The sequence below is a fragment of the Leucoraja erinacea genome, chromosome 33, assembly GCF_028641065.1.
Source record: "Leucoraja erinacea ecotype New England chromosome 33, Leri_hhj_1, whole genome shotgun sequence".
In the NCBI taxonomy this organism is placed as follows: Eukaryota; Metazoa; Chordata; class Chondrichthyes; order Rajiformes; family Rajidae; genus Leucoraja; species Leucoraja erinaceus.
This window is the reverse complement of record NC_073409.1, coordinates 15,924,424-15,938,391: the sequence shown is the minus strand read 5'-3', so window position 1 is coordinate 15,938,391 and position 13,968 is coordinate 15,924,424.

Below are 13,968 nucleotides of genomic sequence, written 5' to 3'. Positions count from 1 at the left end.
GCTCATTTATTTATAGAAACCGCACCATCTTTAAAAATCTTCCTTTCCAATTGAATTTTTCTCCTTGGAGATATCTGGGATCAAATTTAAATCACATTACATATCACAAGCACCAACTGAAGCCCTGCAAATACAGATGAGGCACCAAGCAGTGAGTAGGTATAGATGACAGAGAAAACATTCACGAGAGTGTTGGAAAGCTTTAATATTTGTTCATTTGTGTTAAGTGCCTGTCAAACTTTTACAGTTGTGTAGGAAGGAGTTGCAGATGCAGTTCCTCCAGCTTTTTATGTCTATCTTAATTTTAACCAAAGATGGACATAAAGAGCTGGAGTAACTCAACGGGTCAGACAACATCTCTGGAGAAAAGGAATAGGTGACGTTTCGGGTTGACGAAGGGTGTCGACCCGAAACGTCACCTAAGCTTTTGCTGTCGGTAGACAAAAAAACTGGAGAAACTCAGCGGGTGAGGCAGCATCTATGGAGCGAAGGAAATAGGCAACGTTTCGGGTTAAAACCCTCTTCAGACCCAAAACGTTGCCTATTTCCTAACATGTAGCAGGCAGTGGATGCAGAAGTGGGATAACATATGGTCGGCGTGGGCTGAAGGGCCTGTTTCTATGCCTCATCTCTAAACTAAATTGGGAGATTCTTCAGCCATGTACGATGTATAAAATGGCATCAAATTGCAGCTGAGTTTTGGGTGTCACATTTTTGGGAGGTGGGAAACTGGACGAAGGGTTATGAGGTGTTTTTCTGAAGTTGCTGTTTAGACTGAATAAAGGGATTATGAACTGCAACTAATTAACAAGAATATTCATGGTGCTATATTTGAGGCTGATTTTCACCACACAAGAGTCCCTGGCAGCAATCATCTGAACAGTCAGGGTTGTAGCAACTCTACATACATGATTGAAGGTGGGTCCTCCTTTCACCTAGTTTCAAGGAGATGGGTTATTTTCATGCTGACCCACTTAAAGACTGCCATGCATAACATTCTGTGAGGCCTCTTTTTAACCTTGAGGCTAAATTTAACAGCTAACAATTCGGGTCTGGGACCCTTCATCAGAATGTTCTGACCAAGGGTCCTGGGCCTGAAATGTTAACTCTTTCTCTTTCTACAGACTCATGTTTTCAGAATTTTCTGTTTTAATTTGGGATACAGTCTATATTGTGCATGATATTGCCTTGGAAATACAATATAACACATCTTTTTACACTTATATTTTGAAATCACTTGTGGCCATATTGTTCTGTTAAAAAAGATTCATCTTTAAAAATACTTCCTATTCATGGAAAAAAAATGTTTTATATGATTGTTCATAGATTTTTTTTTTAATTGCATGGGTATTTTTAAAAAATAATAATTAAAGCAATTTATTGATGTCACCATTAGCAGGGAGTAATTATTCAATATTTGTCATAACTTGGGATATACACAAGAGGGCAGATTTTATCAATATGCATTCCCCCTGCATGACTTAGAAAGGTGAAGGAGGCACGTTGGAAAATAATGGGTATAAGCCCAGCAATCTTTGATTTGTTGCTTGCATTGGCTGAGATATGAAAAGAGTGTTAATGCTGTCCCATATTTTGCATGAAAGAAACAAATTGAATTAATATTACTTGTATCTCTTCACTCTTACAGTTATGCAGCACTGATTTGTTGGACTCGGAGATAAAGAACGGTTAGTGATTCTGTTTATTATCATTCCTCCTGTGCTCCTTGTGACACTGTGTGATATCTGAAGCCAAGTTGATTGTCATCTCCATTGAATATGTGTGGCCTGGTGAGGCTTAGAGAGCAAAACAGAAAGCTGACGAGTTAGAAAATACTGGCTTAAAAACATGAACCTTCAAGAATATATGCAATAATTACCATAATAATTGCAGATTTGAGGTTTATGTCAGTTACTATGATAGCAATATGGGAGTTGGAGTTAAAATGTGAGCAGCGGGTTTTTATAAATTTGGTCACGTTTCAGGTCGAGACCCTTCTTCAGAAGAACCGCTTGGTTACTCCAGCATTTTGTGTCTATCTTCCGTTTAAACCAGCATCTGCAGTTCCTTCCTACACTTTATAAATGTAGTGTTGGTAAATGGAATTTTACACTGCATTGAATCTGATCAGGCCCCATCTGATATTGTGAAAATGAAGAACAGCGAGTGAATGATTAAAAGCACTGCTGATATTTGATACGTTACTCTGGTGCTTCAGGTACCCATTGACATTGTTGAGTGCACAGATACAAGTGTCAATTTGTTATGTGCGCTGGATATGAACAAAAACAATGACATTCTTTTTTGCAGGTACATTCGATAGAGCAACAATAAATATGCAATTGCCAGTTTTCCCAAGTAAACTGGGCCACAGTAGCACATAACACCAATTTATGTAATTTGTTTTGCGTTAGGAGTTTCAAATGGATATATATGTAAGATTTGTATAGGAAGAACTACATATGCTGGTTTACACCAAAGATAGACACAAAATGCTGGGGAAACTCAGCTGGTCAGGCAGCATCTCTGGAGAAAAGGAATAGACGACATTTTGGTGAAGGTCTCAACCCGAAACGACAGCTATATTGAAGCTGCTGGCAAAATGTTACCACACACAAACAGCATGTGAACCACTGATAAATTTGTGCTCCATACAATAAACCTTTTTCTCATTCCAGCAACCTGCAACTTTGGAGTTAAAGTTTGCAAAATATCAGAACTTTTCAAATTATTTTTTATTCTTTAAAACATGTAGATTGAAGTCAGACAAGAGCAAAGTCATAATGTGACATAAGGTCACTGTGGCCTCTACAGTTACCCAGCATTTGGTACAGCGGTCAGGTTCATGTTCTTGGGACGGGCTCTTAGCCCACAGTGAAAAGGCAACCAATACATATTCATCCCTGTCATTTTAAACTCCCTGGTGTGGGTTATTGACTTAGGTAATCACCTGGTCTAAAAACTGTATCTCTGCAACAGAACTTTTTGCTGGAAGCTGTGACACTAAAATGGGTGGTATTGTAAACAGTGAAGATGGTTGTCAAAAATTGCCGCAGGATCTTGATCGGTTTGGCTGATGGGCTGAGGAAAGCTTGATGGAATTTAATACAGAGAAATGTGAGGTGTTGCATTTTGAAACATCTAACATGGGCAGGACTTACACAGTGAATGGTAGGGCTCTGTTGGAGAGCAGAGGGATATAATAGGCGTGCATCAAGGAGTTCCTTGAAAGTGGCATCAAAGGTAGATAGTGTAGTCAAAAAGGTTTTCAGCACATTGACCTTCAGCAGTCAGTGTACTGGGTATAGAAGTTGGGAGGTCATGTTGCAGTTATACAAGACGATGGTGAGGCCACATTTACAGTATAGTGTTCCGTTTTGGTCACCATGTTATCATAAGGTCATAAGGAATAGGAGTAGAATGAGGCCATTAGGCCCATCAAGTCTGCCATTCAATCATGGCCGATCTATCTCCCCCTCCTAACATCATTCTCCTGCCTTCCCCCCCATAACATCTGACACCCGTACTAATCAAGAATCTATCTCTGCCTTAAAAAATATGCACTGACGGCCTCCATAGCCTTCTGTGGCAAAGAATTCCACAGATTCACCACCCTCTTACTAAATAAATTTCTCCTCATCTCCTTCCTAAAAGAACATCCTTTAATACTGAGGCTTTGACCTCTCGCACTAAACTCCCCCACTATAGGGCAAGATTGAACAGGCTAGGACTTTATTCCTTGGTGCGCAGGAGTTGAGGGGTGAACTTATAGAGGGTGCATGTCTTATAGCTGCACAGTGGCGCAGCAGTAGAGTTGCTGCCTTACAGCGCCCGGGTTTGATTCTGACTATGTGTGCTGTCTGTATGGAATTTGGACGTTCTCCTTGTGACCATGTACGTTTCCTCCGGGTGCTCCGGTTTCCTCCCACATTACAAAGATGTGCAGGTCTGTAGGAAACTTGGCTTCTGTAAATTGTCCCTAGTGCGTAGGGCATAGAACTAGTGTACCGGTGATCGTTGGTTGGCGTGGACTCGGTGAATGTGTACAAAATCATGAGAGGAATAAATCAGGTAAATTCGATATTTTAACATTGTTTAAGTATGTGATTCCTTTTCCAAGATCAGAGTCTATGCGTGGTATGTGATGTGTCAGGGCAATTTACTTTACGTTAATTAGTGGTTTATTAGGTGACACATTATGGTTATCTGAAGAAGGGTCCAGACCGAAACGTCACCTATCTATATTCTCCAGGCATACTCCCTGACTCGCTCTGTTACTCCAGTGCGCTGTTACTCCAGCACTCTGTGTCTTTTTTTGTAAACCAACATCTGCAGTTCTTTGTTTCTACATGGTCATCTTTACGATTGCTTTAGTACTGTGATATCATAATCCTCCAGAAATCACAAGCAGACAAATCAGTAAATTACTAAATTATAGATAATGTGGAATTGAAGGACATTTTTTCATGAAATAATACAAACCATCAAGGTAAAAATCAATTTTAGCAATAATCTTCAAGCATATAAATACAGCACTATATGTCTTTTATTACAATGCTGAAGGGAAATGAATTGAAGTTCCCAGTGCAGAGCTTTGCCCTTGGGAAATTTCATTGACTCTAACAGTCTAGTCTATAAGAGTGGAGTCAGAGGACTGGAGGATTTTTACTGCTGTACAGTTTTAAAAAGGGAAAAAGAGGTAAAATAAGTAATTACAGACCAGCTAATTAACTTAAATGATGGGGGTGTTATTGAAAACAATTGCAAGGGACATTATAAACCTTCATTTAAATTCAACCAGAAAACCAAGGTGAGTTATCATTTTAAGGGAAAGTTGTGTTTGATGAAAAAAAATGCTGAGGATACTTTTTAGGATGTATCTCGGAGTGTTGATGGTCACTGTTTTTTGATGTAATGTATGTGGATTTTACCAAAGTTTTTGATAACATTCCAAATGAAAAACTTGTTAAGAAAGTGAAAGCCCATGAGATCCAAGGGAGAATGGCAAGTTGGATACAAAATTGCCCAATGTCAGGAAGCTAGAGTAATGGTTGGCAGGCGTTTGCACTGCAGAGGACTGCTCCCAATAGGATTTTACAGATGTGTAGGAAGGAATTGCTGGATTAAACCAAGGATAGACACAAACAGCTGGAGTAAGTCAGCAGGACAGGCAGCATCTCTGGAGAGAAGGAATGGGTGACTTCAGGTCGAGACCCTTCTTCAGACTGAAGTTACTCCAGCTTTTTGTGTCTCTCTAAGGTTTTACATATACTGGAATTTGTCCCTTTACCGTTTGCAGGAAATTTTAATAGTTTAGCCTTAAATGATGAGAAGCAAATCAACCAGATGGCAGAGAATACAAAAAATCAGCAATTGTCTTCAAGCATGTATATAGTTCACTGATTCTGAAGAAGGGTCCCAATCTGAAACGTCATCTATCAATGTTCTCCAGAGATTGTGCAATGACCCGCTGAGTTACTCCAGCACTTTGTATTGTTATTTTTGGAAATCAGCATCTGCTGTTCTTTGTTTCTACAAAAAATGGTTTAATGATTGACTGTGAGGAAGAAAGCCTCAGACTGCAGAAGTGAATTGCTGAATCAGTTGGCTCAGCAGATAAGTTGTAAGTGGAATTCCACTAGAAAATTCAGTAAGTAATGTATTGGAGGGGAGCAGCCAGTGAATCTCTCAGAATACCAAAAAGTACAGAGAAAGAATGAAACCTTATGTTACGTGTCCACTGATTCTTAAAATTAGATGGACAGGTCAATAAGTGTTTAAGTCGAATTAGGCTAGGTAGCTTTTTTTCAAGTAGCAGTGGTTAGCAATAGCCTATTTCTGCATCATAACATCATGGTTCCATGATTATCAGAGAACCATGGATGTGCTGATCGTGTGTATCTGGTGCTTTTCTATCTGGTGCCTAGAGAAGATTGTGGAAAGGAACTAACATTTCTGGCTTGCAATCATTATGGAGTCAACAGTAGGAAAGTTGGCATTCTCTCCTTGTATCAGAACTGAACAAGGAGGAGGACACAAATACAGGCTCAGACACAGGGCAGATCAGTCTCCAGAGTTTAATCGGTCCAAGTCGGTACACAGGTAAGCAAAACAGAGGCAACAGTACAATCTAGGAGCAGGCAAAAAACAGAGGTCGAAAAACAGGCAATGGTCGAGGTCACAAGATTTCTAGAGCTGGAACGAGGTGATACCAAGTAGCATACACAACGAACTGGCAATGAGAACTAAAACACAAAGGGCTTAAATACAGACTAGCAGGGGATAACGAGACACAGGTGAAACACATCAGGGCGGGGCCAATAATCACATGAGGGTAAACGACCTGACAGGAAATGAGACCTGAAACAAGAGGAGATGCGAGACACCAAAATAAAACAAGAATGCACACTCTAATACTAAAAAACAATAAGAAACAGAAACTAGATCAAACCCGAGACCTGACACCTTGAACACAAAAAAAACAATTCCATGAGTACAAATATGCATTTTGTCTTTGGGAAGAACATGTCATAATAAAGAAAGAACTTCAGACCTGTTCCAGTGTAAAGTTTCCTGTTGTTCAAACACTACATTTGGGATGTTCAATATTTATCCAAACCCTTGGAACTCCGGGATGCAGCATGAGTTTTTTCTTTACACAGAGTGTTTAATTTCTGTAGCGTGCAACCAGAGGAAGTGGTGGGATTAGTTCCAATTACAATGTTTAGGAGACATTTAGTCAGGTACTAAAGTTGGCAAGGCACAATTGGATATAATCCTAATGCCAGCCGATGAGACTAGTGCAAAAAGGTTGAGATGGATTTGGTGGGTCAAAGGGATATTTTTGTGCAGTGCTCAGAGGGGGGAAGAGGGGCTGCATTCAACACTTTATGGGACATTTAATGTTATAGGAGCAGAATTAGGCCATTCAGCCCATCAAGTCTATTTTGTCATACAACCATGGCTGATCTCTCTTTACCTCTCAACCCATTCTCCTGCCTTCTCCCCATAGCCCCTGACACCTGTACTAATCAAAATCAATAGGTGGTTAGAAAACTGAAAATGGGGGGGGGGCTATATTTCATTCACTGTTTCTTCTCTGCTCACCTACAATTTCCACCACACCTCTCGCCATCTTTCAACCCTGCACCTTCCTTCATCTTCCCCGATGGCCCTGTTGTTGTTTGGGTCATAGTCCCAGCAATGCAAGACCAAGGAACACTGAGCTGAGATTCAGTGATGTGCACAGTTGATGTGGTGAGGGCTAGTCTTGCCCCAATTCTGGGTTTACGCGTGTTTCTTTACAGGCAGGGAAAGCAAGCTAGCAAAAAAAAAAAATCAGTCTGGGAGGCATAAAAGCAGCTAAAGTCACTCACTGTGCGAGAACAGGAATATTTCCGTAAATTAACCTAGTTATAGCAGCACTATTGCTGTCAGGAGATATGTAAATTGTTCCATTTGGAAATGTAGTTTCAGATGAAAATATCTTTTTGATCCATTTGATCTTGTTGCTCAATTATACAGCCACAAAAATTGTAGCTGGCTCTGAAGTGAGCAGTGTCCTGGTTTCAAATACCCTTTGGAAGCAATCACTACCATTCCTTTTCTTCATAAAGTCCTGCCTTTATTTAAATGTAAGCACAATGTGCTGTTCCAATTCTACAGATGTATGGAGATTGTTTTCCATAATTACATTTAAAAGTTCAAAGATACTCCCTACATGTGAAACAGAAATATAATAATTTATACTGTAAATGAATAATATTCTTGATTTGAACCAGAATTAGTGATTTATAACGCTGGAGACATAAAATTAGGGACAATTACAGGTATGGATATTATTGTTTAGAGATACAGCAAGGAACCAAACCTCCCCCCCCCCCCTCCCCCAGTCTATGCCGACCATTGGTCATCTGCTCACACTAGTTCTATGTTATCCCATCTTCTCATCCACTCCTGACAATTTTTTACTGAGGCCAATTAACCTACAAACCTGCACGTCTTTGGAATGTGGGAGGGAACTGGGTCACCCAGAGTAAACCCAGGGAAGGTCCAAGCAGAACATGCAAACTCCACACAGACAGCACCCGAGATCAGGATCGATCTGGGTCTCTGGTGCTGAGAGTCTGCTGCTCTACCAACAGCACCACTGTGCCACCCTGACACAGTGGTGTAGATAGTCAGGGTGGACTTCATGTTTTGAATGTTCGGGTGCTGGGTCTGTATTCCTGGGTGTACTCCCAAAATGCCACTTTGACATACAATATCATTGTAATTGTATTTGAAGTTAATGGTTTAGCATTCTACCTACCCATATATATTCAAATGTATTTATTTTTGTTTTCACTTGAAGGTGTTTCTAAGTTCCAAACTTTGTAAATTTAACTTCTGCATTTGGAGAAATGCTTTTAGTATTGAAATTATTTGATGCAATTAAATTCTGCATTTTCTCTGCTGCACAAATAGTTGTCATAATTGCATTTGTTTTAAAACCATATTTAAGTTTTAAGTTATCTGCCATGACCAAGTGAGACAATGGATTTGTTGTATGTGGTATGATGGATTGGCAATGGGCATGATATGACTACAAAAAGTTAGAATGAACATAAAAACATCATCATACTGTGATTGTACTGCTGCTGGCAAGTTCATTTCACTGCACTTTACTGTGGATGTGATGAATAAATCTGATTGATTGATTGATACTAATTTTCTTCAATACATGTTTTGTCAGTATTTTCAAGATTTCCGTTTTTTACTTTCCCCCTTCATTTGAATGTTAGTACTGCCTCAGGGATCTTCCTTTTAGATTGTTTGTGGAGTGTGCAGATAGTGTAGACAATCTATCCCAGCCAGTTAATACATCATGAGGCTACAAGTCAACGTCTATCATCTAAGGTAATACCGGTGTTAAGGAATGTCATAATTGTAACTAGCAAGGCAAATCTTTCTTGTGGTAAACCACAGTGCTATCGAGTCTTCACTCCTTAGTATGCACTTATCAGTATACTATTTATTATTCATTGTGTTCTCTATCTGATCATTTCAATAAAAGAGACACAACCAGTCAAACCACTTCTGCATGTCATTAAATATCTACATAAATCCTGCTTTGTTTGTATAAATATCAATGAAAATTATTAATTTGGTCGAGAGATTGCAAGATTAGCACCCGGAGACTCAGAATATAAGATCATAAGACACAGTGGCTGAATCAGGCCATTTGGCTTATCGAGTTCTGCCATTTGACCAAGACTGATCTATTTTTCCCTTTAAAACCCATTTGCCTGCCTACTCCCCATAACCTTTAATGACCTTATCAATCAGAACCAATCAATCTCAAGTTTAAAAATACCCAATGACCTGACCTCCGCACCTGTCTGTGACAATGAATTCCACAGATTCACCACTGTCTGGTTAAAGAGATTCCTCCTCATTGTTCAGCAAATGAACATTCACCATATCATGCAGGCAGATTTCATTTGGAAGAACTTACCTAATACACAGTCAATCAACAAAGTATCGTTCTTATGGAGACACAAGAGACTGCAGATGCTGGAATCTGTAGCAAAACAATGATCTGCTGGAGGAACTCAGCGAGCCAGGGAACATCTGTGAAGGGCAATGTACAGTCAGCGTTTAAGGTCGAGAACTTCAACTGGACACGATGATGGGTCTCAACCCAAAACGTCAACTGTCCATTTCCCTCCACAGAGTTCTTCCAACAGCTCACTGTATTCTTACATATTTTTTTGTAGTAACATTTACATGATCGAATTGTGGACTGAATTCTCCCATCTCTGCCCCAAGAGTTGTGGAAATAACCAAGTCCTTCATTGGCTGAGATCAAGGAACCCAGCACAAACTAGAAATCAAACCAGATATTTTATCCTGTATGGTTGAAATTACTTCTACCATTTGCCTAATTATGCTCCAATATCAAAATACTTACAAACATTACAATAGGGCTGAGAGAATGTTGTAAACTTGGAGCAGGAGATGATATCAACTCAAAACACAGAAAAGTTGAAAAAGTGGTTGGCATCATAGGCTCTTACAGCTGATACATGATACATGCCTGCTTGCTGCTTCAAGGCTTTAGGCATCTTCTGTCATGTGGGAACTCAGTTTACTGCAATATTTGAATGGTTCTGTTAAAACTCCTGGTTTAACTGCACATTGCTCTTGGTTGGCCTATGGTTTTATTTAAATAAATTGTTAGGCAGCCACATTTCTGATTTGCAAACCATTGGGGTTATAAACGGTTCTCAGGAACAGGTCCCTGTCATAAACTGGGATGTACCTGCACAGCGCAGAAGCAGCCCTTTGGCCCAACTTGTCTGTGCTGGCAAAATTGCCTAATCGAGCTAGCTTAATCCAACTTGCACTTGGCCCATAGCTCTCAAAAACCTTTCCTATCCAGGTACCTAAGTGTCTTTTAAATATAGCAATTGTAGCCTTCCCTGCCACTTCCTCTGGCAGCTTGTTCTATGTGTGCATCACCTTCTGTGTGTAAAGGTTGCCTCTCAGGTCCCTTTTACAGCTTTCCCCATTTTTACCTTAAAACAACGCCCTCTTATGTTGCAGGTGAAATGTGCTGGAAACATGGTGAGGTGAAGGAAAACTTTAGATCCCTAATGTGCTGAGGTTTTGTAGGAAGAAGAGCCTGTCTAAGCCAGTCAAGATGCGTCTTAATCAGACCCCGATGCCATGTTGTTACAGAGAGAAATGCTTGCCCGAATTGTTGGGAAATTTTTAATTAGATTGACAAGGAATGGTAACCTGAGTGTAGATTAAAAATGTAGAAAAGCATATTTAAAAGTAGAAATCTGGAAACTTTTAATAGTTTGTGTGGGTGTCGGAATAAAATATAAAAATAGAATTGGTAGGACTATGCTATATTTTTCTGTGCAAGGAATTGAGGAATAAGCTAAATGATTTGTGTAGGAAGGAACTGCAGATGCTGGTTTACACCAAAGATAGACACAAAATGCTGGAGTAACTCAGCGGATCAGAAAGAATCTCTGGATAGAAGGAATGGGTGATGTTTCGGGTCGAGACACTTCTTCTGAGAGTAATGGACCTGTCTCACTTAGGCGACTTTTTAGGCGACTGCAAGAGACTTTGCAGTCTCCGACAGTCTGCTGAAAAATTGCCAAAGTGGGACAGGCGCATAAGAAATAAGGAAGGGTAAAGTGTGAAAACGAGACATCAAAGGGAATGAGGTTCAATGAAAATGTAGAACTGATCATAGTTAGCTCGAAAAAGCTGACACCGATGCATACAGAGATAAAATTTAATCAAGGGGTACAATCAGACTGGTCGGAGAACTAGGAAGTGGAGGGACGGAGGGAGAGAGAGGGAAAGCAAGGGTTTCTTGAAGTTAGATAAATCACTATTCATACCATAGAAGATGCAATAAAATGTTATATAATTGCTTTTACTTTAATATTTCTATAAAAAAGAGAAAAATGGCAGCTCAACATTCCAGGTTTCGGATTTTTAGATGAGTAGAGATGGAATAAAACAACGTGGAAGGTTGATGTACAGCCACCTCACGTTTTCACCTGTTTGATTTATGCGTTTTTGGAATGAGGCGCTTGTTTAAGTACCAAAGCCAAATATTCTTGCTCATATTTTTGAAATAACTCTCCCAAATCTACCTGTGGCAGCACAGTCACCAGCGATGCCCAGCAAGGTACTGTACAGTACAACAAGGTACTGTCAGTATTGCTCACTCACCCACACCCTTGCCTCTACCTCTGTTACCAATTCCATCAGCTAATGTGGAGGACTCCCACTCCCAGTTGCCTCCCTCCTCAATGCTCCACCTACGTTATCTTGGGCAAGCAGAAGTTGCCAGAACGCCAGAATTAGCATTTACAGTTAAAAAGAGATTTTAAGTGAACAATGTTTACTCAAGATGGCTTTACTGGGTTTTTTTTTTTTAATGTATTAACTGTTTCTTCTTTATGAATGAGTAAGGTAAAAGGATAATAAGTCATAAATGAATTATTGTGTGAAGGTAGACACAAAATGGTGGAGTAACTCAGCGAGACAGGCAGCATCTCTGGAGAGAATGAATGGGTAACGTTTTGGGTGGACACCCTTCCTCAGATAGTTATGTTTCTTTATGTAGATAGTTAATGGCCTGTCCCACTTACGCGACTTTTCAGCGGACTGTGTGCGATCATCAACCTCGGGGGGCACTCGCCTGAAAAACCGCGAGACACACACTCACACTCACTCTGAGGCCTGGAATAGTTACCACCATGCGGGAACTCCTCTCGACCACGAAAGAGACTCACCAGAGACCCCTACGAACTTTTGGCGAGTGCAGAGTCTCCTGAACTCGCAAATAAGGTCACCTAAGTGGGACAGGCCCTTTATGACTTTTCCCCTAGCCTGTACCATTTGCAATTCTATGTAATTGTAGGAGAAACATTCTGAAGTTCAATATATCGTCATTTAGAAATATGCCGTTTGATGAAAAACCATCAGTTTGGAATTGCAAGAGAAAATACTAATCTAACAATTGAAAGATGAGGACACAGTGTTTGATATGTATTTTAGAAAGGGTTTTGATTAACCTGGCAACCTCTTGGTTATTGTAAAAGCTCATGGGATCAAACCAAATGATTGGAGTCAAAAGTGACTCATTTGTGCGAAGCAAAGGGTAATGGTTGATGTACATTTTAGTAAATTGGGAGGCTGTTTCCAGTGGTTGTATTGGGTCTGTGGCTTCTCATAGTGTATGTACAAAACTTAAATGAAGGATTCATCGTTAGATGTTTGTAGATGAGGAATCTCCTGCAGGTGTGGAAGTGGAGGTGGAGGAGTGAGTTAGAGCATCCTGGAACAAGAGAGTGTACCTTTGGGATGCTGAAAAGCAGAAAGAGAAAGGATGGCGTGGCCTGGGCTTCACACTGGAGGTGTTCGGAATTGCAGACAAATTATGACGGCTCTTAAGGAGAAAAATGAGGACAAGGAGATTTGTATCCTAGTCTGAGAAATAGGCATAAGGAATGAGAGCAGAGATCTGGGAAAAATAATGGTCAATGTGATTATCAATAATTTTTCATTTTATAACACCTTTCCAGATTCACAGATTTTTTGCTTTTCTATTAAAGTAGGGGGAATCTAAGTGTTGGTAAAATAATTTTAAGCTGTTTATATTAGTTAAAAGAAGTGTCCCCACATCCTTATTGGTGGTGGCACAGAGAGGACCTTCTTGGGCAGAACTCTCCACCTGGCTATGCAACTTAACATTTCATTTGCTGAAGATTTATTTTCCTTTATACAAAAGAGGACACAAAGTGCTGGAGTAACTCAGCAGGTCAGGCGGCATTTTTGGAGAACATGAATAGGCAATGTTTTGTGTTGGCATCCTCTTCACTTATTGCTTTGCAACAGGTTATTGCTTTGCAACAATTTGGCATTCAGCCACAAGTTTTTCAGTTTCTCAAGTTTATACATCTGGACAAATTGATCAGCCATTCACCATTGATCAGTCCTCTTACTTATTTTGTCTGGTTAACTTTAATTCCTCATTCACTCTCTGCATTTCTATAGCTTCTCTCCATTTGGATTCATTGAAACAATCTGATCATTTTACTTTGGGTTGCATCATCTTCCAAACTCAGCTGTCCCTGTCCTAACTTCCATGTTCCTACACATCAATCTCTGCTGGCCTATCTTCAATCATATTTTATTTGTATTCCTTCACTATCACTGCACTCCCCTCCAGCCTAATAAATACTTCAGATATATGAATATATATGAAATAAAAACAGAAGGTGCTGAAAATATTCGGCAGATCAGGCAGCATTTTTGGAAGTGAAACAAAATATAAGCCATCAAGGCAAGGAAAAGTTGTCAACAAAATAACTATTACATTGTTTTAAGTGAGGAGAAAGGGCAGCACAGGGACGCAGCGGTAGAATTGCTGCCTTGCGGCACCGGAGACCC